Source organism: Dunckerocampus dactyliophorus, chromosome 16 (genome assembly GCF_027744805.1).
Source record: "Dunckerocampus dactyliophorus isolate RoL2022-P2 chromosome 16, RoL_Ddac_1.1, whole genome shotgun sequence".
Lineage (NCBI taxonomy): Eukaryota > Metazoa > Chordata > Actinopteri > Syngnathiformes > Syngnathidae > Dunckerocampus > Dunckerocampus dactyliophorus.
Genome location: NC_072834.1, coordinates 14,048,609 through 14,071,339, shown reverse-complemented (window position 1 = coordinate 14,071,339; position 22,731 = coordinate 14,048,609). Strand labels below are relative to the sequence as shown.

The 22,731-nt window shown below is 41.5% G+C and overlaps 1 protein-coding gene across 3 annotated transcripts in view; it reads right to left on the bottom strand.

The window, feature by feature from the left end:
- Positions 1 to 3,744, bottom strand: part of caln2 (calneuron 2) — a 28,624-nt gene extending 24,880 nt beyond the window's left edge. The window contains exons 1-2 of one of the 3 annotated variants that reach the window (XM_054754479.1): positions 3,509 to 3,738; positions 3,230 to 3,424 (exon numbers count right to left, since the gene is read on the bottom strand). The gene's annotated coding sequence lies outside the window, so the exon portion shown is untranslated. Of the gene's footprint in view, positions 1 to 3,229 lie in introns of all 3 variants that reach the window. The other 2 variants (XM_054754482.1, XM_054754478.1) reach the window with 2 other exon arrangements.
- Positions 3,745 to 22,731: the final 18,987 nt, after the last annotated feature.

Here is a 22,731-nt window from a genome sequence, read left to right as displayed (position 1 = left end):
TTCAAGTGGCCCACCCACATGAATGGATGAAGAAAAACTAAATGAAGACTTTGGAGTGGCCCCGTCAAAGTCCTGAACTGAATCCTATTGAAACGGCGGTTCATTATCAAAAACCCTCCAATGTGGTTGAATTACAACAATTCTGCAAAGATGAGGGGGCCAAAATTCCTCCACAGCGCTGTAAGAGTCTCATTGCAAGTTATTGCAAACGTTTTATTGCAGTTGTTGATGCTTAGGGTGGCCCAACCAGTTATTAGGTATAGCGGGCAATCACCTTTCCACACAGGGCCATTGGATTTTTTTTCTCCCTAAATCATAAAAAGCTTGATTTAAAAACTGCATTTTGTGTTCAGTTGTGTTGTCATTGACTAACATTTAAATTTGTTTGTTGATCTGAAACATTTAAGAGTGACACTTAAAAATAGGAAGTCAGGAAGGGGGCAAACGATTTTCACACCACTGTACATGTGCAAGTCTTCAACCATGTACATATACAGTATGTCAAGGCACGTTCAACTTCACAACTGTGCTTTTACTCAGGTTTCAGTCAGCAGACATTTTTCTGAATATAGCTTTTCCTGATACAGAGAAATTCATGATATTAATCTGTTTCTCCCTGCTATTCTTCTCATTCTTTACATCCTTTTCTTTCTCCTCATCCTTCCTCTGCTACCCTTCATCCTCTTTCTGACTGCTTCCATTATGTTGGACGTAGATCCAGTGGAGGAATGCTGGAAACAGGACAAGGAGGACAGAGACAAAAGCGGCACAAAGGTCGAGCGCCTCGGGATTGTTCTTCTTTGGTCATGCGGCCAGGTGTGAACAAGACCGTCTGGCACGTGCGCACAAGCTGACAAAGCCCGTGCACGGCTGAGTGTTGAGTGTGTAAATGTATTCTTTAGTCCATCTGTTCCTGGTTCGGCTCCCTTCGTCCCAGCTGGACATTAAAGAGTCCCATGCAGGTCACTATGGCAACACGAGTTCCTGCTAAGATGCAAACTCTTTCATATGTTTTTACTCGTCCTCTTTGACCCTGCCTCCACCTTGCAAGCGCTTCTCATCTGCTCTCATTCTCCACATGTGACCTGAGGACCGTGTCTGACCTTCCTTATCGCCACCACGAGTCAATCAAAAGTGATCATCATTAGTTATGTATTGACTCTGGTTAGATGGCGTGCCTAATGAAGCATCCAGTGAGAGTCGGCCATAAAGGACATTGAAGTTATGTACATAAGCTGCAGTAGGCTGTCTCTCAAGTAAACACACTTCTTTAACGAGTGTAGAAATTAATTAAACATATCATACACCCCTAATCCCTTACAACACACACAATGATGCTGAAACATCAGACATGTTGCAGCTTGGGTTTTGTGACATTTAAAGCATGTGTGTGTGTATTGGTGGGGCGGGTGCGAGGGATGAAAGGTGCACATGCGGGGGTCAGTGAAGTTTGAGGTGTGCATAGAGGTGGTTGGGATGAAGTGGAGCTTGAAAGAGGAATGATGCGGGAGACAGAGTAGTGAGTGTGTGTGTGTGTATGGTGGTGGTGGTGTGGGGCGGGGGTGTGTGGTGGGGTGCACGCTGGATGTAGTTGCATGGGAGGTGGGGAGGTGGGGTGGGGGGAGTGACAGAGTAGCACAGATTGAGCCAAAAGTGGAAAATGGTGTTCTTCCTGACTTGGCTGAACCTCCCCATGGGGAGAAAAAGCTGCTGAGGGGTGACTACAGCAAAAACGTCCCCACTCCCATTCACCCCCCAGCACTGAGCCTCATGACAAGACAGCATCAGAGACAATTGCAGATCAACATGAAGCATGTCTTAGATAAAAAGGTCTTCAGTCTTCCATCAGTCCTGATCAGATGCAGCAAACATTCCTTACAAAGGCTTTTTATTGCATTTCTGAGTAAAACCAATTACAAAAATCATCCAATTACCTCAGCCATCTGTGCTACAAGGTCACTGTTTGATTCCCGCTCAGGTCACCTTGGCCCACCACGCCACCACTTCGTACCACTGTTGACTCTTTCTGAGCAACAAGCCTCATTTTTACCCACAATATACTCAACCTTTATGTTGACATCAGCTAAAGTGATTTACATCGCTACCTCCTTGATAATGCCGCTGAGATTGACAGCGGGACAACCGCGCTTTTTATCCCAAGACACACCATGAGCCAAAATCATATTAGCCACAATTTTGGGAAATATCTTCCTCCAAACGACTTCAGAGTTCAAACCATCATCATGCACAATGTAAGCGGCCCTCACATCAAAGAATTAACTTTGCGTTTTGCCTTTTCTTTCTTTATTGCACCACTTCTTCCAAAAGAAGTGGTCAGAGAAAAGGAAGGGGAGGAAGTTACATGAAGTAAGCCGACTCATTCAAAGTCGTAAGATGCCAACGTCACCTTACGCTAACTTGTTAGCGAAGTTCACATTCTATACTATTAACACTGCTTCACTTCTTTTTACACTTGTGTCACACAAATGTTAAAATGTGACTTATACTTGTAACATTGCCTGTACTCTACTGAAGGAAGTTTTTATGGTAGCCACAGTTTGACCCTGGAACAGATTCTTTCTATTCGACTGCACGCCAAAACAAGAACTGGTCCCAAACTGGTCCACTTGGTGTGAATGTCATTCAAAACTGGAGAAGGTGGTCTGCAGTCTTGGGTCACGTGGGGTCACCACATTAGACTTCAACATGTGACCTGATGGCGAGACATTCTCGACCTCGCCTGTTGACGTGAAAGGACACGATAGCAGGGCATAATAATGATGATGGCGACGTGTCATGTGACAGCAGTGAGCATCATGCTGTGTCAAGGAGAGTAGCACATGGAGATGAATGAAGATACAATTAAGTAGTATAATTAAGTATAATTACCGCCAGTGTGCACGTGTCCTATGACAGCAATCAAGCCCACACATGCAGCATGCATGACGACGTAATGCTGTCATTCATCTCTGGGCCCACATTCACACATAGCATGAGAGCATGATCAATTTTTATTATCAATTATTGTTGTCATTATTATCATCACCATCAACTGTTAGCCTACAATCTATTACCATGATAGATTATTACTGTAATTCATACTATGATAAAAATGGGCTAGCTCGCGCACACGCACGCCACCAAAATTTATTTTGATGACAACAGGTGCATCCACATGCAGCGTGGGCTGTGGGGGGAGGGTCATCATTCCGGGGGTGTCGCAGCCTACCTGCGTGTGGAGCCACCGGGCCCCCCCGTCCGAGAGAGTCGCCCCCTGCTCGGTGTGCTCGGCGCCGGCTGGCGGGAAGGCTTGAGGGCGCGTCGCGGATGGTGAAGGTGCTTTGCTTTCAGTCCGTCTGCATCGGTCCGCTCCGGTTCAGTTCGGTTCCACTCGTCCGGTCCGCGGGGCGCACCCGCCTGTCACCTGGCCACGTGACAGCAATCAATCAAGTGGTTCACGTGTCACTCATGGCAGCGTCAAATCTTTAAATCTTGAAATGTTCCGTACCGTGTGGACACATCCACACACGCCCTTGGTTCGAGTCCAGTCTGCTCCAAAGAACCAGCAGAGAGAGAGAGAAAAGCGAGAGAGAGGGAGGTCTTTCCCGCCCTTACACTTAACCCATTTATTTGTCTCCTGTCCTGTGAGGAGGGAAGTAGGCTCTAGAGGTGAGAAATAGTTATGCGTGTGTGCGTGTGTGTGTGAGAGAGAGAGCGAGAGAGAGAGAGCGATTGATGCTGTCACTTAACTACATGACATCTGCTGTGTGTATGTGAGCGCGCGTGCGTGTGGGTGGACGTGGAGGGTATCATATGTAACTGTTTGATGCAACCCACACACACACACACACACCCCTCCTCCGTGCACACACTGATTATGATATATGGGCCACTTGAAAGTGTTTCCTCATGACAATTACAAAAATTACTTATTGTGTCTTTAATTGGCCTCAGGCTCATTGTGACACCTCATACATCAAATGTATGCGTTCATACATCATGTATGCATACATGTACATACATCATGTATGCATACATGTACATATATCATGCATGCGTGCGTGTACATACATCATGTATGCACATGTACTAGTACATACATCATGTATGTAGATACATGGCATATGTTTATACATGTAGTGTGTTGTCAGGGTTTCTTTTTAGTATAGAATAATCCAAGAGTAACAGTAAGGTGCTGCATGCAACTACAAGCTGCTAGATGAGTAGTCCACATCCAGCCTGCCGAACGTCACCCAAATGAAACCATTCAGTCTAACTACAGAAGTGCTTGTTCATGCAGCACTTCCTCCGCTCTGCAGAGGCAACAGCGAGGCGTACGCATCAAATGAAGCAGCAGTAGAAGAAGACAACAAGCATTTCAACAAATGTGGCACGAGTCTAAAAAAAAAAGAAAAGTGGTTTCTTAAAATTGGACACGGTGACTACAAAATATGCATGCATATGCAGTGCGGAAGCCAATGTGTTTTTAACTTTGTAACAAAGTTTCAAAGGAATATAACCTGTGGAGGGAGGCACTTTTACACAAAATATCACAGCATCCCCCACCTCCCCTGCTTATTGACAGGTGGGGCAGTTCTGGATTTTTACATTTGGACCCGTGCAAGACTAGACTGTAGTGGCTTGCTGCAGTACAGCTAATGAGTCTGTTAATACTGACCCGCCTGGTCCAGCCAGACCGTTGTTCTGCCCGGGCTCCAACCAAGGTCCGTAGAATGATAGTCGAGAGTGCTAGCCATCTAGTCAACTCAATGTCCAGCGTGACTCTTAAGATGTCAGAGAGTAGTGTTTACTAACGCACTTCTGCACAGCAGCATTGGCTGGCACCCTTTACACTGACAAAGGCTAAAAAATACAATAAACAGTGGAACCTCAGTTTTCGAACGCCCGGGTTTTCATATGATTTTCGGTTTCAACGAAAATATTCTCGGTTATCGTACAACAAACTAGTCAGTTTTCTCTGTAAAGTATCATTCTGCTGAATCAAGTCCCCAAACAGAGCACCTTGTGGCTTGGTGACTCACTGCCTGTGCATTTCTTCAATCGTGTGATTGCTAAATAACCTGCCATGGGGCCAAAGAAAATTGCAAGTGCCAGCAATTTGATGAAGGAGGTGAGAAACACTATTGAATTCAGGAAATAACTCATGGCAAAGTATCTCCGCTCCTCGACAACAAGAGTCTTCAAGAAAGGTAAAAGTGATGTTAAAAGTTCATCTCATTCATCATTTATAATGACTTGGGATTGTTTTCCGCATGTAAAACTATAATTATTCTCTATAAAAATAATTTTTTTGTTAATATTTTTGGGTGTTTGGAACTGACACCTACTAATTTGTCAAGGAGAATAATAAAGTATCGATCTTACATGATTTCCTAAAGGAAAAATTGCTGTGGTTTCCGTCTGACCTTTTAGAACAAATTAATAACAAAAACCAGGGTACCACTGTATATACATCCATGGAAATCTTTTTTATTTTTTTTAATTTTTTAATGATACCATCTGGCCCTCATAGTGTCTACCAAGAAAATATCTGGCCCTTACACAAATATAATAAAGTTAAGGACCCCTGTTTTCCAAGGTTCCGCCCACTTTCAATGGATGCAAGTTGCCCAGAGTGACGCTTAAAAGCCAACAAATTATCTAAAAATAATAATAATCATCATCATGCATCCATCAAAGTGTATAATTTCCTAATAGTCATCATAATGACAACTTGGCTGAGTGTGAGTGCTCCCCTTGTTGGGTGACAATGGCAACTGATATGAAAGTTAAAACTGACAAACATGAAGATGCTGACGAAAAGGGGGATGGGTCACAGCCAGGGCATGAACTCTGACCTCAACACAATGTTATAATCAATCAATAAATGAAAGAAAAAGCTCTTTAAGCAAAAAAACACTGCATAGTACAGGGATGTCCAAAGTGCGGCCCGAGGGACATTTATTGGCCCGCAGATGGTTTTTCTATCGGCCCTCGCATTTTGTGAAAAATGCATTAGGTTGCTTTTAGCATCTTTAATGTATCAAAATGGCCGCCACATCCTTTAATGTTTCTGTACGCAACCCTAGCTGGAAACCAATTTTGTACCACATAACGCTGACATCTTTGAGTTGTTCTGCCACAATACAAAGCTGACACTAGTAAAAACCAATATTTTTTAACTTGTAAAATGGAAGGAATGGAGGCCAGATTTGAGAAGATAAAACTGAATTAAAAAAAAAAAGTCTCACAATATGCGACATCATCACTCATCCAATCTATTTTGTCATTGTTTACATTCTGTCAACTGCAGCGTCAGGCTTGTACCACTGTATTGAGAGCTGGTTCCAATATTTTGACTACTTTATTACAGAGATATGAGGGTCAAAATGTTAGAAACAGCTGTCAGTATGATACAGTACAGTATCATACAGCCATACACTACAAAAAGGCTCTTGTACTGGTCATACATGGTGTACCTAATGTAGTGGTTGCTATAATATTGTATAATATATAACACACACACACACACGCACGCACGCACACACACACACACCTACACACATAGTGGCATGCAAATAAAGAATTACCTTGTAAAACATCCAGCATGCTGCCAAGATGGAGGTAAAAGTTGCAGTTGTCCTCAGAGGTTTGTGTCTGCAGCACCACATGAATAATGCAACAGCCACTAGATTCATTTCCACATTTTGGGAAGGAACTGTGTGTGTGTGTGTGTGCGCGGCCGGCTGCTGGTGCATGTGTAAGCACCACCAGTACAGGAGACAGAGGAGACCTCCACCAAGGCCAAAGGCAAATGTTCCACTGCAGTCCTGTAGGCGGCAGTGAAGCGCACTGGACACTGGTTGCTATTCAATAACCACAATGTGGCAGTTTCTTCCTTCCACATAGTTCAGGGGGTGTCCAAAGTGCAGGCAAGAAGCCATGTGCAGTCAGAAGCTTGTTTTTTATTGGCCCGTGGCATATTTGAAAAATACAATTAAACATTGTTTTTCTATGCCGTTTGTCTTCAGGAGGGGGACGGGGGTGTGCTGGAGCCTATCCCAGCTGACTTTGGGTGAGAGGCGGGGTACACCCTGGACTGAGTGGACAATCGTAGGGCACAAATAGACAAACAACCATTCACACTCACATTTGTACCAATTTAGATTATTAATTAACCAATTAATTAACCAAATTAACCAATTAACTAAACATGCCTATTTTTGGAATGTGGGAGGAAGCCTGAGTACCCGGAGAAAACCCATGCACGCACAGAGAGATCATGTAAACTCCACAGAAACAGAGATAACGCAGCTCTTCCAAATCTCCTGACTGTGTGGTCAACATGCTAACCACTAGACCACCATGCGGCCACAAATAGAAAACATGAAAAGTAAAAATAAAAAAAAATAAATTATAATAATAATATGGTTTATTAGTGATAATATAAAGCTGACATGCAGGCAGTTTTTTTTCCCGAGACGCAGTCGTCCCTCTGCACTTTGCTGTTCAAATTTCACAGCTTCAATCTCAAAAATATATTCATTAATAAATCATGCTGCTTTGTGGTTGAATAATGCATATTATTTGAAAAAAAAAAGTATATTTAAGCACATTTTCATGTATTTATGCCTAAATTAAGCATTTTCAAACATAAAAATGGCTAAATGAACTAAAATACACATACAGTCATCCCTTGTTTATCGCGGTCAATTGGTTATACACTCCTTATTTATAAATAGGATGTTTCGTTGTGACAGCATAGAAAACTTGTTTACAACCTTCTAAGTACGTTTTTTAAGATTATTAGAACCATCTAGACATTAACTAACACACCTATAGTCACCTTTACAGTAGTATTACCCAATTTAGTAGACACAATAAGCCATTTAAGACATGAATAACACTCATGCACGTGTGTGTTGCTATAAATGTCTTCCCTACAGGACCTGAAAGAGAGCCGGACAAGAAGTGACGTCAGGCGTTCAGAGTTGAGTTTCAGTTTTGGGTGGGTAACAGCTGCTGCGTTTTTATTTTTATTATTACTTTTTATTAGGGAGTAGTAGGGATTATTGTGCCTGCTGTGAGATCATTCAAACCTGCAATAAAAGCCTGTTGTTTAAGTCTGATCCTTGTGTCTCTCACCAAACATTACAGCAACACTACTGACACCTATTGTCTAGTGTAGAATAAAGTCGCCCCTTGCTACATCACGCTTCGAACATCGCTCCCTCACTCTATCTTGGTTTTTCAAAAAATAATTAATAAGTGATCGCTGTTTCATGATTGAATATATTAGTATTTTAGGAGAAACATTTGAGACAAAATAGAAACTAAAATGAGGCTGAGATGAGAATCTCAAATTTGTCTCCTGAGCTGTAAAATTTTCCTCTGGGCAATAATGTTACATTGATGAGACCTGATGTTACATTACATTACCTTCACATTGCATGGAGTCAGCAATGGCATGTCCAATAAGATGGAGTGACAAAAAGCCCTCCTCGCATTCTGTGTGGAAGTGGTACATTTTTGGCTTCCCCTTCCCCACTCCATTTGAAACACTTTCTTAAGTTTAGAATTAGTAAATTGCAGAGGGTAACTAGTTAGCTCAGAAGCTTGCTGTACTAGCACTGGCCGTCTCTTATGTCCCTGCAGTGATCCCATAGCCTGCGCAATGTGGTGTAAACAAAGAATAATAGGGTCACTATAGGGGTGGCATTTCATGTCTACAGGGCTGTAAAAATAAAAAAAAACTGTATTTAGAAAGTCATAAACAGGTTTTCTATGTTCTAACTACAAAAATATTACATTTATTAATATTGAATCCTACTTTGCCGAAATTCGCTTATAGCGGTCAGGTCTGCAACCAATCTACTGCGAGAAGTGAGGAACGACTGTACCATCAGCATCACTGAATGTGTCACTTTTATGCCTTATATCTGTATTTGAGTTCATTTTGTCATTTTTATGCTTGGAAATTATTAATTTAGGCAAAAAATACATAACCTTTGCTTAAGTATGCATATGTGTTGACTAATAATGAGCCCTGTTCAACCACCAAACAGCATGATTTATTAATTAATATATTTTTGGAAATAGTGCTTTGAGAACACAAAGAGATACACCAGACTTGATCATTGGAACAACAGGCTTTTATTGCAGGTTTGAATGATCTAACATGCATAATAATCCCTGATAAAAACATGGGCTACTGTTGCGGCCGTAACATAAGGCAAGCTAAAACTCAACTCTGAACCCAAAACGTCACTTCCTGTCTGTCCCACACTCAGCTTCTCGAGGCAACACATTTATAGCAACACAGATGAACCATCTTAAATAGCTTATTTTCTCTTAGTATTATGTCTACTAGTATAAAGGTGACTATAGGGGTGTTATTTCATGTCTAGAGGGCTCTAATAATGTTAAAACCGTATTTAGGTTTTCTACGCTCTAACTCAGGGGTCACCAACGTGGTGCCCGCGGGCACCAGGTAGCCCCCCACGACCACATGAGGTGCCCGCAAGCCTGCTTTTCATTCAGGTTTTCAGTTAATAATGAAAGAACAGTAGAAAGAAATGCATTCTGAAATACAAAATATGAGTTGTGGACACCAGCATTTTGTTAATGTTCTGGTAAAACAAGCATATTCACTTTGTTTGGGTTTAAAATAAGCTCTGAAAATAAATGTTACAAAAATGAGTAGCTCTTGGCCATTTTCATTTTGTAAAAGTAGCTCTCACAAGGAAAAACATTGGTGACCCCTGCTCTAGCTTCAAAAATGGTAGATTTTTAAGTAAGGAATCCTACTTCATGAAAATTAACTGATTAACTGATGTGGAACCAATTAACCACGATTAACAAGGGATTACTGTATTTATATAACATCTAAACATATCTTCATGGTTGTTTTTCGCTTGTTTACAAAATAAAAGATATCAAAATGGCTGCCGCATCCTCTGTGGAAACAGTACGGACACTGCCATGTTAAGTAGTTTAACGGAGAGTAAAAATACACACCCGTCTTTTCCCTCCGTTTTCTCCCTCTTCAGCATCTCACCCAAGCACAAAGTTAAGACTTTTTGGTCAAATCAACTTCAAAGAGTGTTCCATCTCTTCACATTTTCCAGTGAGCACCTCGTACACAGACCGCCTTTAAAGAGTGAGCTGATGTAAAGTGTGTGTGACAGCCTGTAATGACGTTAGCCACGCTAACTTGGGCACACTTTGTCCCCGCCGGCATCCAAACGGCAGAAAATGAGGAATTACTGCGACGTCCCCACGGAAACCCCAGGAAGAGGAAGGAAGTGCCAATCACTGATTGGAGACACCCGCCCATGATGGACACGCCGTGGGCGCACGTACACGCTCATAAGCACGCACACTAACTCACACACACACTAACATACTAACTATAGGTGTATACTTACCACCGCTATGCCCAAAAGAATCACATGTGATCTTTTTATCATGCTTACTTCCTGATTTAAGTGCTAACAAATAAGCCGTGAGGTGTTTGGCTGGGTGGTACGTGTATTGGGTTTTGAATTGAAAAACATGTGCCTTTATGTCAGATTTGGTGTCTTATGCAGAGAACCATGTTCAGCGCATTTAAAGAGTACCTTTTTAAATTTCAAAATGTGTCCAAAGCAGAAAATGTCTGTAGAATTTTGACTTGAGAAGAGGTTTTGCTGGTTGCTGGTTGTTAAAGTTTGCTGTGTCACTTTAATTAATTGTACCAAGCAAGTCATGTTTGTGTGTGTTAGCAATTGGAAAAAGCTGTAACAAACACTAACACTTAAACATATTAACATACACTAACATACATTAACACACACACACTTGACATTCTTCAAAGAGAAGAATGACATGCATTAGTGAGGTCCCCCCTAAATGGGAAGCGGCTGCTTCATTATTTAAGGATATTTTGGCACATTTAAAAAGCTCCATTTAATCCTCAGCATTCCGTGGCACAACTTCTGCATTTTTTATGGATTTTGGGCCAACTTTGAGCAAATGACTTGCTGTCGCACTGCTGCTGCTGCATGAAAGAAACATGAGTGTGCGTGAACGTGATCGAACCTACAAGCTTTGATTTTTAGCGTCTTATAGACACACGCACACACACACACACTTACGCAGTTCCTCACATCATCAACATCCTCCTCCAGCTGCTGTCTGCTCTGAGCGAGACAGACATCCACCAAGGTCAATATTTAAAAATCTATGTAATTTCTTTCTATGCTAAACAGATCTGTAGACAAACTTTGCCCCTCTCCCCCAGCACAGACTTTACCAATAATGCATAAGTGCACAAGTTTTTGTGTAACGTGCCAACAAAAAAATACACAAACAATGTAAGCTCCTTGGTGGAGGACACAAAACTTTTGTTGTTTCTTTCATTGGAGGCCAAAGTGTATCTTTGTCTGAGATGACTTGGCACTGCAACAACTGGGTCACAGGTTCGAGACCCAATGCAAAGAATCTAAAAAAAATTGAGTGAGATGAACATCCACAAAGGACGTAAGAAAGTACACACAGCGTACGAACATGCGCTTTTGAGCAATTAAAAAAGTGATTTTTTTTGGACACTAACAGTCAAACAGCTTCTTTTCTTTTATAGCAGAAGTAAGCGTGAGCAAACGTTTGACTGCTATTGTGCATGAATAATGCAGCCACGCAAAATAAATCAGTTGTGTTGCTAACAAGGTTAATGAAAAAACAGCTTGATTGTGCACCAACTAGTTGCCTGACATGCACACTACAACATCATTAGTACTTGTGTGCATCTGATCAGAAGAAAGTAGTACACACACTAGAGAAGCTAAAAAACACAATAAAGTAATTGAATCTAAATGATGGGAGATAAAATGGCTATTTGAGCAGCACGCACACACACACACACACACACTCACACGGGCAGCGAGCCAATGAGGTTTAATTAAAAGTTGATGATCAGACTTTTTTTTGCCGGTGATAAGGCAATCAGAGCGGATCGCTAAGGGATAAAACTAACAGGATTATTGCTCCAAATCTGAGTTTAAAAGTTCACAAAGTAAACAATTGTGACAAAAGCATCAAGCAGCTTCATTAATATTCAGGAGGTTCTGTGCACTACTTTTCTTTCTGCCTCTGGCGACTGTGTGAATTATTATTTCACTGTAGTAATATTTGCTTGTGTACTTCTGATTTCATCATCCACCGAAGTAACATTTGACCCGATGTCGGACCCTTCAGGCCCGTCCTGTGGACCGAGCCGCAGCTTCATAAGCAAAAAGGCTCAGGTCTCCATGGCAACAAGGAAAAGACTGGAGATTATTGGACAAGAAGATCATTCCTGCAGCATTTAAAGCTCTTTTTAATAATGGATGATGTCAATCACAATATGTCTGTTCATCTTTATTTAGCACCCCCGGGTCACCAGTGACATCACTTATTTACTTCTCATCACTTTTTCCTCACTATATGAACATCGTCATCCTTCCATTCCATCTCCTTCCCATCTTGCTTCTTACCTCCCGAGTCCCACCTCGCAATGTTATTTGCATTTGCAATGCTATTTTTAAACTACCATAAATCTTTGAACCATTTGCGCAATCAAAATAATTCCAACCGATTATTACGATAATCATAGGGACTGCAGCAACCCAGAGAGATGAGGCTTCGATACAAAGCAGAGCGGGGGTTTGTTTAGAATGCAGCCCAAGCCTGTGTGACAAAGAAGGACAGAGAGGCTAGCTTTACATGACTTCTGCAGAAAAGTGATATTTTATCAGACATTTGAATGTTTTTGTGTTTCGCCGTGTGGTTTGTTGCATTTTTGTGTGTTTTGATTGCAAACATGTCGAGGAGGTTGATACACAGCTGGAAATGACCTGAATCCCACTAAGTAGCAAAGACGACTCTGAAAAGGAAATACTGGCCGAAAAGTTCACACGCTTTGATGTACAATGTTTTATTGTTCATAGCTCAAATCGTAAACCCCAAATCCTTTTTCAATGCACAGTCATCCCTCACCACATTGCAGTTCGAGTTTCGCGCCTTCCCTCTATCACGGTTTTTAAAAAATATATTAATCAATAAATCATGCTCTTTTGTGGTTGAATATGATCTATCGGTAAAAAAAATTAAGAAAATTGTATGTATTATTTGCCTAAATTAAGCATTTTCAAGCATAAAAATGACTAAATGAACTAATCCAAATGTATATGCCATCAAGATGGCATATACATCAAGTGTTCTGCACTGGTCACTAGGTGTCAGTAATGTGACTTTAATGTTTGGTGAAACATACAAGTGCCAGACTTGATCGCCGGAACAGGCTTTTATTGCAGGTTTGAATGATCTCACAAGGCAAGGGCAAAGCAACACACGTTTATTTATAGAGCACAATTCATACACAAGGTAATGCAAAGTGCTTTACAGAAAAGAAGGGTAAAATTAATTCATAAAATCATTCCATAAAAACATAAAATCATTCTAAAATTGTTCCAGATTTTGGCAGCATAAAACTGAAACGCAGCCTCACCGTGCTTAGTCCTGACTCTGGGCACCCGGAGGCGGCCACTCTCTGAGCTTCTCAGAGCTCGAGATGGTTTATGTACTTTGGCGCAAGACCATGAAAAGAGTTGTACACAAGCAGAGCTGTTTTAAAGTCTACTCTGAGAGGAGACTGCAGAGACCTGAGTACTGGACTAATATGGTCATATTTCCTGGTTCTAGTCAGGACTCGAGCAGCAGCATTCTGGATGTACTGCAGCTGTTTTACTGCTCGTTTAGAGTGCTCGGTGGGAAGGCAGTACAGTAGTACTGTAGTAGCCTGCTGGAGACACACGCATGGATTAGTCTCTCTAAATCTGGTTTAGACACTATTCCCTTAACTTTGGCAATGTTTTTTAGATGGTAAAAAGCTGATGATGTTATTGATTTATGTGGCTGTTAAAATTCCGATCTGAGTCCATTATTACCCTTACATTTCTAACCTGATGATTAGGTTTTAGAGAAAGAGTCTCAAGGTGACTGATAACACCTTCTCCTTGTTTCTGTGGACCAAAGACAATGATTTCAGTTTTGTCTGAGTTTAGCTGGAGAAGGTTGTTTTGCATCCACACACTGATCTGTTTGATGCAGTGACAAAGTAAATCTGCAAGACTGTGTTCATAGATCTGAGTGTCGTCTGCATAGTTGTGGTAGGACACATTGCAGCTGCGTATTAGTTGGCCTAAAGGAAGCATATGCAGATTGAACAATAGGGGACCCAGGAGTGACCCAGGAGTGACCCCTGGGGAACCCCACACGTCATACCCATTTGGTCTGACACACAGTCACCAATTCCAACAAACTATTTCCTGTCCTCCAGATATTCCCACCCAGTTTTCTAACCTCTGTAATAAGATCACATGGTCAACTGTGTCAAAGGCAGCGCTCAGGTCCAGCAGAACTAGAAGTGAGACTTTGCCTGCATCTGTGTTCAGACGGATATCATTTGTCACCTTGATCACAGCTGTCTCAGTGCTGTGGTGGGGCCTAATGTCTGATTGGAAAGTATCAAACACATTGCTAGAGAGGGGAAAGTCAGTAAGCTGTTGGTATACAACTTTTCTAAGACTTTTCCCAAGAATGGCAGGTTTGATATGGACCGATAGTTGTTCAGTACAACAGGCACAACAATAACATAATCATATTCCCAATCATAAGCATGGGCTACTGTTACCTCATGCCAAGCTAAAACTCAACTCTTAACCCCTGACATAACTTCGTCTTCCACACATCCGGAAAACGTTCAATGCAGCAAACACAAGCACAATTTTTATTTGTGTCTTAAAAGGCTGATTACATCTACTATACCGGGTAATATCAATGTCACTTCCTGTCTGCCCGACACTCAACTTTCCTAGGGAACACATTTACTGTATAGAAACACACATGAACCGTCTTAAATGGCTTATTTTCTTTTCTTCTTATGATGTCTACTATACTGGGTAATAGCAATGTAAAGGTTACTATAGGGGTGTTATTTCATATCTAGAGGGCTCCAATAATGTAAAAAAAAACATATTTAGGAGGTTGCAAACAGGTTTTCTATGATCTAACTACAAAAATATTCCATTCATAAAGAAGGAATCCTACTTTCATAGTCGAACACACAAATTTGGAGCTGGCAATACGTTTTGCAATGGGATTTTTAAATTACCGTAAGTCTTGAAATATGGAAATAATTTGCATGGTTTCTGAAACTAGAGACTGTGCGATTTCCAGTGATATGCGGGTTATTACGGTAATCATAGGGAGCAGCAGCTCCGAGAAGACGACACAAAGCAGAGTGTGAGGGGCGGATAAGCAAGTGTGTCTACAATGCTTTATATCAGTGATTCTCAACTGGTGGCTGGGAGCAGTTTTCAGTGGGTCGTGAGGTCTTTACCAAAAAAAAAAAATGTATGTAATGACCCATGTCCGTGAACGCACCTTGCATTGGTGCTATTTGCTTTCTATGCCACCGTGAGGTGCGTGCCATGTTTATGGTCAACTTGGTCAGCTTGAGCAGGAGGGGAAGGACGAGTTTGGACTTAATGCGCCATCCGTCTGAGACACCGCTAGATAGCTAGATATCTAATGGAGAAGTTAGTGTGTGTGTTCATAAAGATTGCTCATTAAGAGGATAACAAGAAAAAGGAGAGAATCATTCATTTTTTGCCTTTTATCTGTATATGAAGTACAAGCAGACTTTCCTTCTCCAGGAAAAGCTGTGATATTTTGTTGCAAAAGTCTGATCACCTCCTGGTGAGCTTGGGTATGTAATCATCCATCTTGGCAATCAAATTGATTAATTCATTCAGTAGAGCATAAAAACACCTTGAATGCATTTGACTTTCTGCTAGCGAGCAAGACACAAATTAACCTTCATATCACTACTGTCAAACCCCCCTCCCCAAAAAAGGCTGGCTTTTCCTCTATGGAAGAACGGCAACGACAAGCACCTTCCATCTCATGCAAGCCTGACCCCTTCAGGATGCAGTGGTACTGCAAGTGCCTCCTGCATGACATTTCTATATATTTTATGTCCGATTAGCAAAAATAATTAACTTACATTAAAGACAATACACCGGCTGTGGGAAGTCATGGTGTATAATTAATGTTTCCAAAACGTTATATTGTTGGCGACATGCTGACAAACACATTGACAAACACACACTGGCAGGCGCCATGATCCAACTCAGTGCGCCGTGTGACAGTAGGTAGGCACACTCGCGGCAGCCTCACTTCATAAGGAAATGTGCAAACTCAACGATTTGAAAATGTTAAAAACGATTGGACTCATACAGAAAATACATTTAGAATACAGTTCAATGGACAGAAAATATTTGTATTTTATATCATTTTTTATACTATATTTGTATTTTATCATTACTCATTTTTTAAATTTAATTTTTCATCATGACTGCTGAGGCTTTGCCTCACCTGCCTCCCCTGACTGCATGTCACTGCTGGGGTGCAACTTACATGCTCGGCGCAGGAAGAGAGCTGGATATAATGCTTGCAACATGTTCACCGTCCCATTAAATGTAACATTTTAATAAATAAATACGATATTTGAGAAGTTTGCGTTAAAAAATGTCTTCAATTTGGGTCGCTGCTTGTTATTGAAGGGTAATGGTGGGTTCCGCAGCCAAACCAGTTAAGAACCAGGAGCGGACTTACCATTACGCAAACACAGGCAAATGATTCAGGAAGACAGTAAAAAAAAAAAAAAAACTTTTTTGAAAAAAATGAAGCAGAGTTACCCCAGTGGAGCGGAGAAGAGGAGAAGGTGAGAGGAAAACAAATATTTTTTCACAATCACAACAAACGTACACACACAACCACAGCAAGAGCCAGACGCTCTTGACAGCCGCAGACAATGCAGTAGTCCTACAGATGCAGCTGAGAGTAATGCTTTTCATCACAAAGACGTGAGTGTTAAATGAAAACTGCACTTTTTTGGAATTTGCCCATCATCCACAATCCTTATGCGAAACATGAACACACATTTCTTTCCCTTTTCTGAGCGTTCTAACGAGAAAAAACGAGTTAGCATGAGCCAGCTAACATTGCACGTAATGGGAGGCATTCTATTAGGATGATCAAGCCCTAATAAAAAACCTTAAAAAAATGCCAACAGTGTTCCATTTACATAACTGACCTGCATACACTAGGTCCCCAACTTACGAACATCCGACTTGCAAACATTCGGAGATATGAACGCAAGCTGACTGGTCTATATTTTCATGTATTTTGCCTTGTAGTAACTCCATATTTATACTGCTACATGCTTGACCAGTAGAGGGCACTGTGACACTGCTAATGGGACCAACAGGTAGAGGAAAACAGTGGGGAGCGAGTGTAAAGGAGAAATGGAAAGCTAAATTGTAGCTGTAGATGCAACCTGAACAGAGCGAGTTAATAGGCCTGCTTAATTCTACACCACCCACAGAACACTACCTCTTTTAGAAGAGCCTTTTTTCAATAACTCCTCCTCCGCCTCCACCACAACGACGTATGCTCGGCCACTCCTCTTCAAAGGTAAATAACATTTATCATTACATATTATTTGATCATTTTTATTATTATTGTTTTTTTTCATTAATTATCCTCGTTTAATGTTACTACTACATCCAAACTCATATTTACATACATACACATATATGTATACACGTACATGTAGTACCTATATAATTGGTAAATTACTTTTTGTTGGACTTATGAACAAATCGACTTGCGAACGGTCGTCTGGAACCAATTGTGTTCGTAAGTTGGGGAGCTAGTGTATTAACAAAGCTACAGTGATATTGTTATTATAGCAGATAGCACAAAAACCTATTTATCTGGTGGAGTAACACAATGCCTCGCTAGTCTCAGTGTCACTTACAATGCCTCAAGCCACTGCAACGAGGCAGATGGAAGAGTGGATACTACTGGCTCTCAATTTTGCTACGAAGACTCAACAAGATGCTCGTTTGCTGTCAGCATTTTTTACCTGAGGACTGGAGGACAAGTCTTGTGCTGGAAGACACAGCCATCCCAATGAGAGCGGCCATTCTAGGTGTCGTCGCTGTTTCTATGCTCCTGTTGTTGACGGATGTAGTGTTAGCTCCTATGGGCTATGTGAAATCAATGTTAGAAATCATCAAATAGGGCAAGATACTGTAAGCATTACATGTTATCATCAACGTACCTGTTAGTGCATGATCCCAGCATGCATATAAAACAATAAAACGTGAGTGTTTTTTTTAGAAAGCTTTATAGTCGTAAGAGGTGCCTCCCATGACGTGCATCGTTAACTGGCTCATGCTAACTCATTTTCTCTCATTAGAATGCACAGAAAAGGGAAAGAAACGTGTTCATGTTTCACATGAATTGTGGACGATGGGCAAAATTAAAAAGTGCAGTTTTCCTTTGAAACAGTAAACTATATTAAATGTTGCTTAATGTTCTGAAACTACCTTGTGTTGAGGTGAGAATAAAATTTGTGTCAGTGCAGCACAAGGATGTGGAGGGCCCCAATGGCTGGGTTTGCCTTGGGCCCCCAAATTACAAAATACGCACCTGTCGAGAACCACTGCTCTAAAGTGTTCCTCTCAACTCCCGATGCTTCTCTTGCCTCTCAAATAAGCTCCCACTTCCCACCTCTCGTCTCTTCTTCTCTCAAAATAGGTGAAGAGTGTTTTGGCATCTTGCTAGTAAGTTTTTCTTTAAGTTTAGGCAGCAAAATCAAACAGCTCTGCAGTGCTGTAGGGCAAGGATGTACACGTGAACACACACGTATGCAAGCACACACACATAGCTGAATCCCTGCAGAGCCATGACAAGTGCCGAAATAAGATGAAAGTAAATGAAGCATCACGCGGGAGCACAACGACCACACGGAGGAAAGTGAAAGTTTTATGTTGATTTACGAAGGTCGTAGTGAGAAAGGCCACGCGTGTGTGTGTGTGTGTGTGTGTCCCAAACTCACCTTGGCTCACCTTTTCCTCCAAACACTTGGTCCAGCTCCTCCCAGCTAAGTGACAGGAATATTAATGTGAGCTGCCACGGGAAGAGTTGCCATGGCGACATATTAGCTTTCTGAGTCATTGCAGCAGATTGGATCAGAGCGTTCACTTCCAGCGTGATCAAACGTGGAGCTACTGTAAAGGGAAGAGGAATAAGAGTTATCTGGAAGAACGACACGGTCAAGTTCAGAGTGACGAAGGGGGCGGGGCTCCACTTGCCCCCAAGACCGGCCTTCAGGGTCAGCTGTCAATTTATACCTTCATTGAGCCTCTTTGCTGACTCCTTCTCTTCTTCTTCTTCATCCTCCTCCATCTTTATCGCGCCCCCGCCCTCACCATCACCAACCCAATTTCCAGCAGTTTTCTCCCCCGGATCTCCTCACCTGCATCCCCCCCGAGACGTCAGAAAGGAGGTCAGCCTCGTCACAGCGCAGGTTCACTTTTCATTACCGCAGCAGCCAGTGTCTGCAATGGACGCTTGGAGGGGGGGTGGACACCCCTGATGTACATGTAACCTGGCTAAGCAAAGCCAAATGTGAGGACAATGAACATGTTAAAAGGTGCTATCCCTATTCGGCTCCAAATAACACTTTTTTCAAACAAAATATATAACAAGACCATGGATGTTACCAAAAAGGAACAGACTGACCAAATAACCACAATCCAAAGTTAAAATTTGTAAAAATGTTATTGCACGGCTTTCATTCGCTGCTATCTGGTATACACATACGTATCCGTGGCGCGTGCTCATACACAAAGGCAATCTCTCACAGAAGCCATCGACAATTTGGAGTCATAGTGTATACAGTAGGCATGGGCCGTTTACCTTTTCAAGGTACACCATGTTATGAATAAGTCACGGTTTCAAAACATCTAAAATAGTCCGTCATACCCAAGGGCGCCGTAAAGGGGGGAAAAGTTACAACAATTCCAAGGGCGCGTGACTGACAGGGGCATTGTCATTGAACACAGTGTTGCTCACCTTCTTCACTTGGACAGAGAAGGGTAAAGTTATGAGGAGACGGGGCTGCTGCTGACTCTTTTGTTGTTGAATCTGGTAAATGGGGAGGGACAACTGATTTAATAATACATGCTAAACCTTCGCTGATTGTTCGCAGTTGGTTAAAAGGGAGTGAGATGTAGGCCAACACAACATGCTAACACTCTACTAGCTTATTTCATTGTGTACATTAAGCTAACAGGTTCATTTCTACGATACGCAGATTGGCTCACATCTTGACACTCTTTTCGTTTGCCTTTCTTCTCTCACCTTTCTCTCTTTCTTTTTTTTGCTCCCAGACATTATTTTACTATAAGCACTGGTGGCATAGTTTCACTCTACTCTGTCGCAACTGCCGACTGCAGCTAAGAAGCCCAGTGAAGGTAGTAGTGGACCAAACCATTTCATGTAGATATAGGGAGATGGTCAGTCAATATAGAAGTTTAGTTTTGGGTAGTTTTGACATTTAACTGTTATTACCAAATACAATAGATTGTTTTAATCGTTTTCTGACAATATTAATAACATTTATAATCACAACCAGATAGAAAATTATGCACCTATTTATTTTAAATACATGTTCGACTTCCATCATGTTGTATTATATTGCTTAAAAATGATTTTTTCACCCTTTTTTTCAATAAAGAAATTTCAAAATAACACATTTTAGAGCTGTAATTATAATACAGTGAAACCGTCAAACCGTGATATTTTTGCCCAAGGTTATCATACCGTCAGAATCTCATACCGGCCCATGTCTAATTGTGTGGTTATGATAGCTAACACTAGTAGCTAAACTTTGCCAAATTGCTATTGCTAGCTGACACACAAGCATGTGTAATACGTGAGGTCAAAGCAACGTCAGAGTAGAAAGAGGGGGGAACATAATGCATGGAGCACAATTCAACATTAGTGTCTGTTCTGTCAAATTTGGCTTATTTAAAAATATATTGTTAAAAGTAACCATCAGATGACATACATGACTGTATGTGTATTCATCAAAGAGTATGACAATTCTTATGACAATTATGATGCTAAAAGTGCATGTCTTTCAAATCCCTGATACAAAATAGGTATCATGTGACATACCTACGACATGCATTATATGATGCTAGGTGGTTGTACAGAGTAAATAATTGGTAGACAAAAGGCACTATTCTAATTGTAACGACAACCCAAAGGTTGGTAACGAGAGAGGACCGGAGATCGTGTTTAGTCTGAGTAGAAATTTGATGCTATTCCTCTTTGTTTCAAATGTTATAAACCTAAACTGGCAAGCTCCTGTAAATAGTTGAAGTGTGAAATAAAACTAAAAAAAAATCTACTGGAGTTGAGTTGATGAAGCGTCCTCTCTGATCTTCTCAGCCTTTTCAAGTGCAGGCTGGCATAAGTCCAAAAGAACTTCACAGCTGATAACCACAGAACAGTTGACAACCATGGAGCAGTTGTTGAATGGGAAAGAGATCCCTTAAAAGTTCTAAATCAAACTGCTGACGATCTGAGATCCAGAGGATCCATTTTCAGGGCTAAAGAGACTTCAAATGCAGTGGGCGACTGCTAAAGGGTCCTTCACAAGGAGAGTTAACGTTATTCATAAGTGGGGAAAGCTAAAGGGACTTACAAAGCTGTGGGCAACTGCTAAAGGGTCCTTCATGAGTAGAGTTAACTTTATCCACAAAGGGGCAGACAGGATGACTGAGAAAGAGTTCTCGGTAGAGTTTGCTAAACTGTATAGGGACTATCGTAAATTAATGACAGCAAGTGAAATTTACAAAACTGAACTTCTCAAAGTTGAAACAGCTGATGGAAAATAAACCATGGTGCTTAAAGACAGAAGAAATCAATGCAAAGTTCATGGAAACTGAGATTTTGCCCAGGCACACCTATTGGAAAGATTTATGGAAGACATCTGCAATTAGAAGGGCTGAAAAGAGCTGCGACATAGATAAACGGCTATCCCCTGCTGACATGAATCGAGATGACTACAAATCTCACCTGTACGCACTTGAGAAACAAGTTGGTGAAGCATCGCAAGCTTTTTCGGAGTGGCGACTGTAGGTACCACAGGAAGAGACGAGGGAACTAAGAGCAAGGGTCAGAGCTATCCGAGAGATTAAAAGTGAACTGGAGCATAAGAAAACCCGATCCCAGAGACGATGGAAACGCTGACTGCGGAAGGAAGGTCAGTGCAACCTCCGCCAGTCTCAGTCCAGTACGTAAAGATTAAAGCAACTCATCCACGCATCCTCAGTTGCAGAGACTACCACAGCCTGACATTTCTAAAAGTTAAGAAAAGCATTCTTGAACAAAGTCATCAACGCAATATACAGTGCTTAAGTAAACGTGACTACGCTTTTGAGAGAAAGCAAGCATTTCCCAAATCATTAACCTCAATGAGGTACCCTGAAAGCACATTCATCGTGTGTGGAGATTAGCAACGTAAAATCTTCTTCTATAGAAAGTTCAAAGGTCTTGGACTGCACTGCAAAAAGTTTGCTGTGGCAAAGTTAGGAGCCTGCGAATTACGTCAAGATGCCACGATGAGGAAGAGCACTGCAATGAAGCGTGCCTTAGGAACAACAACACGTGCAGAAGAGACCACATTACTTTCTCTGCCCAAGAAAGGAAACGGATAGTCAAGAGAAAAAAGAGAGAACCGCCAGACTTACCAGCGAACAGATTAAACTCCTGTCAAACTTGTCACCT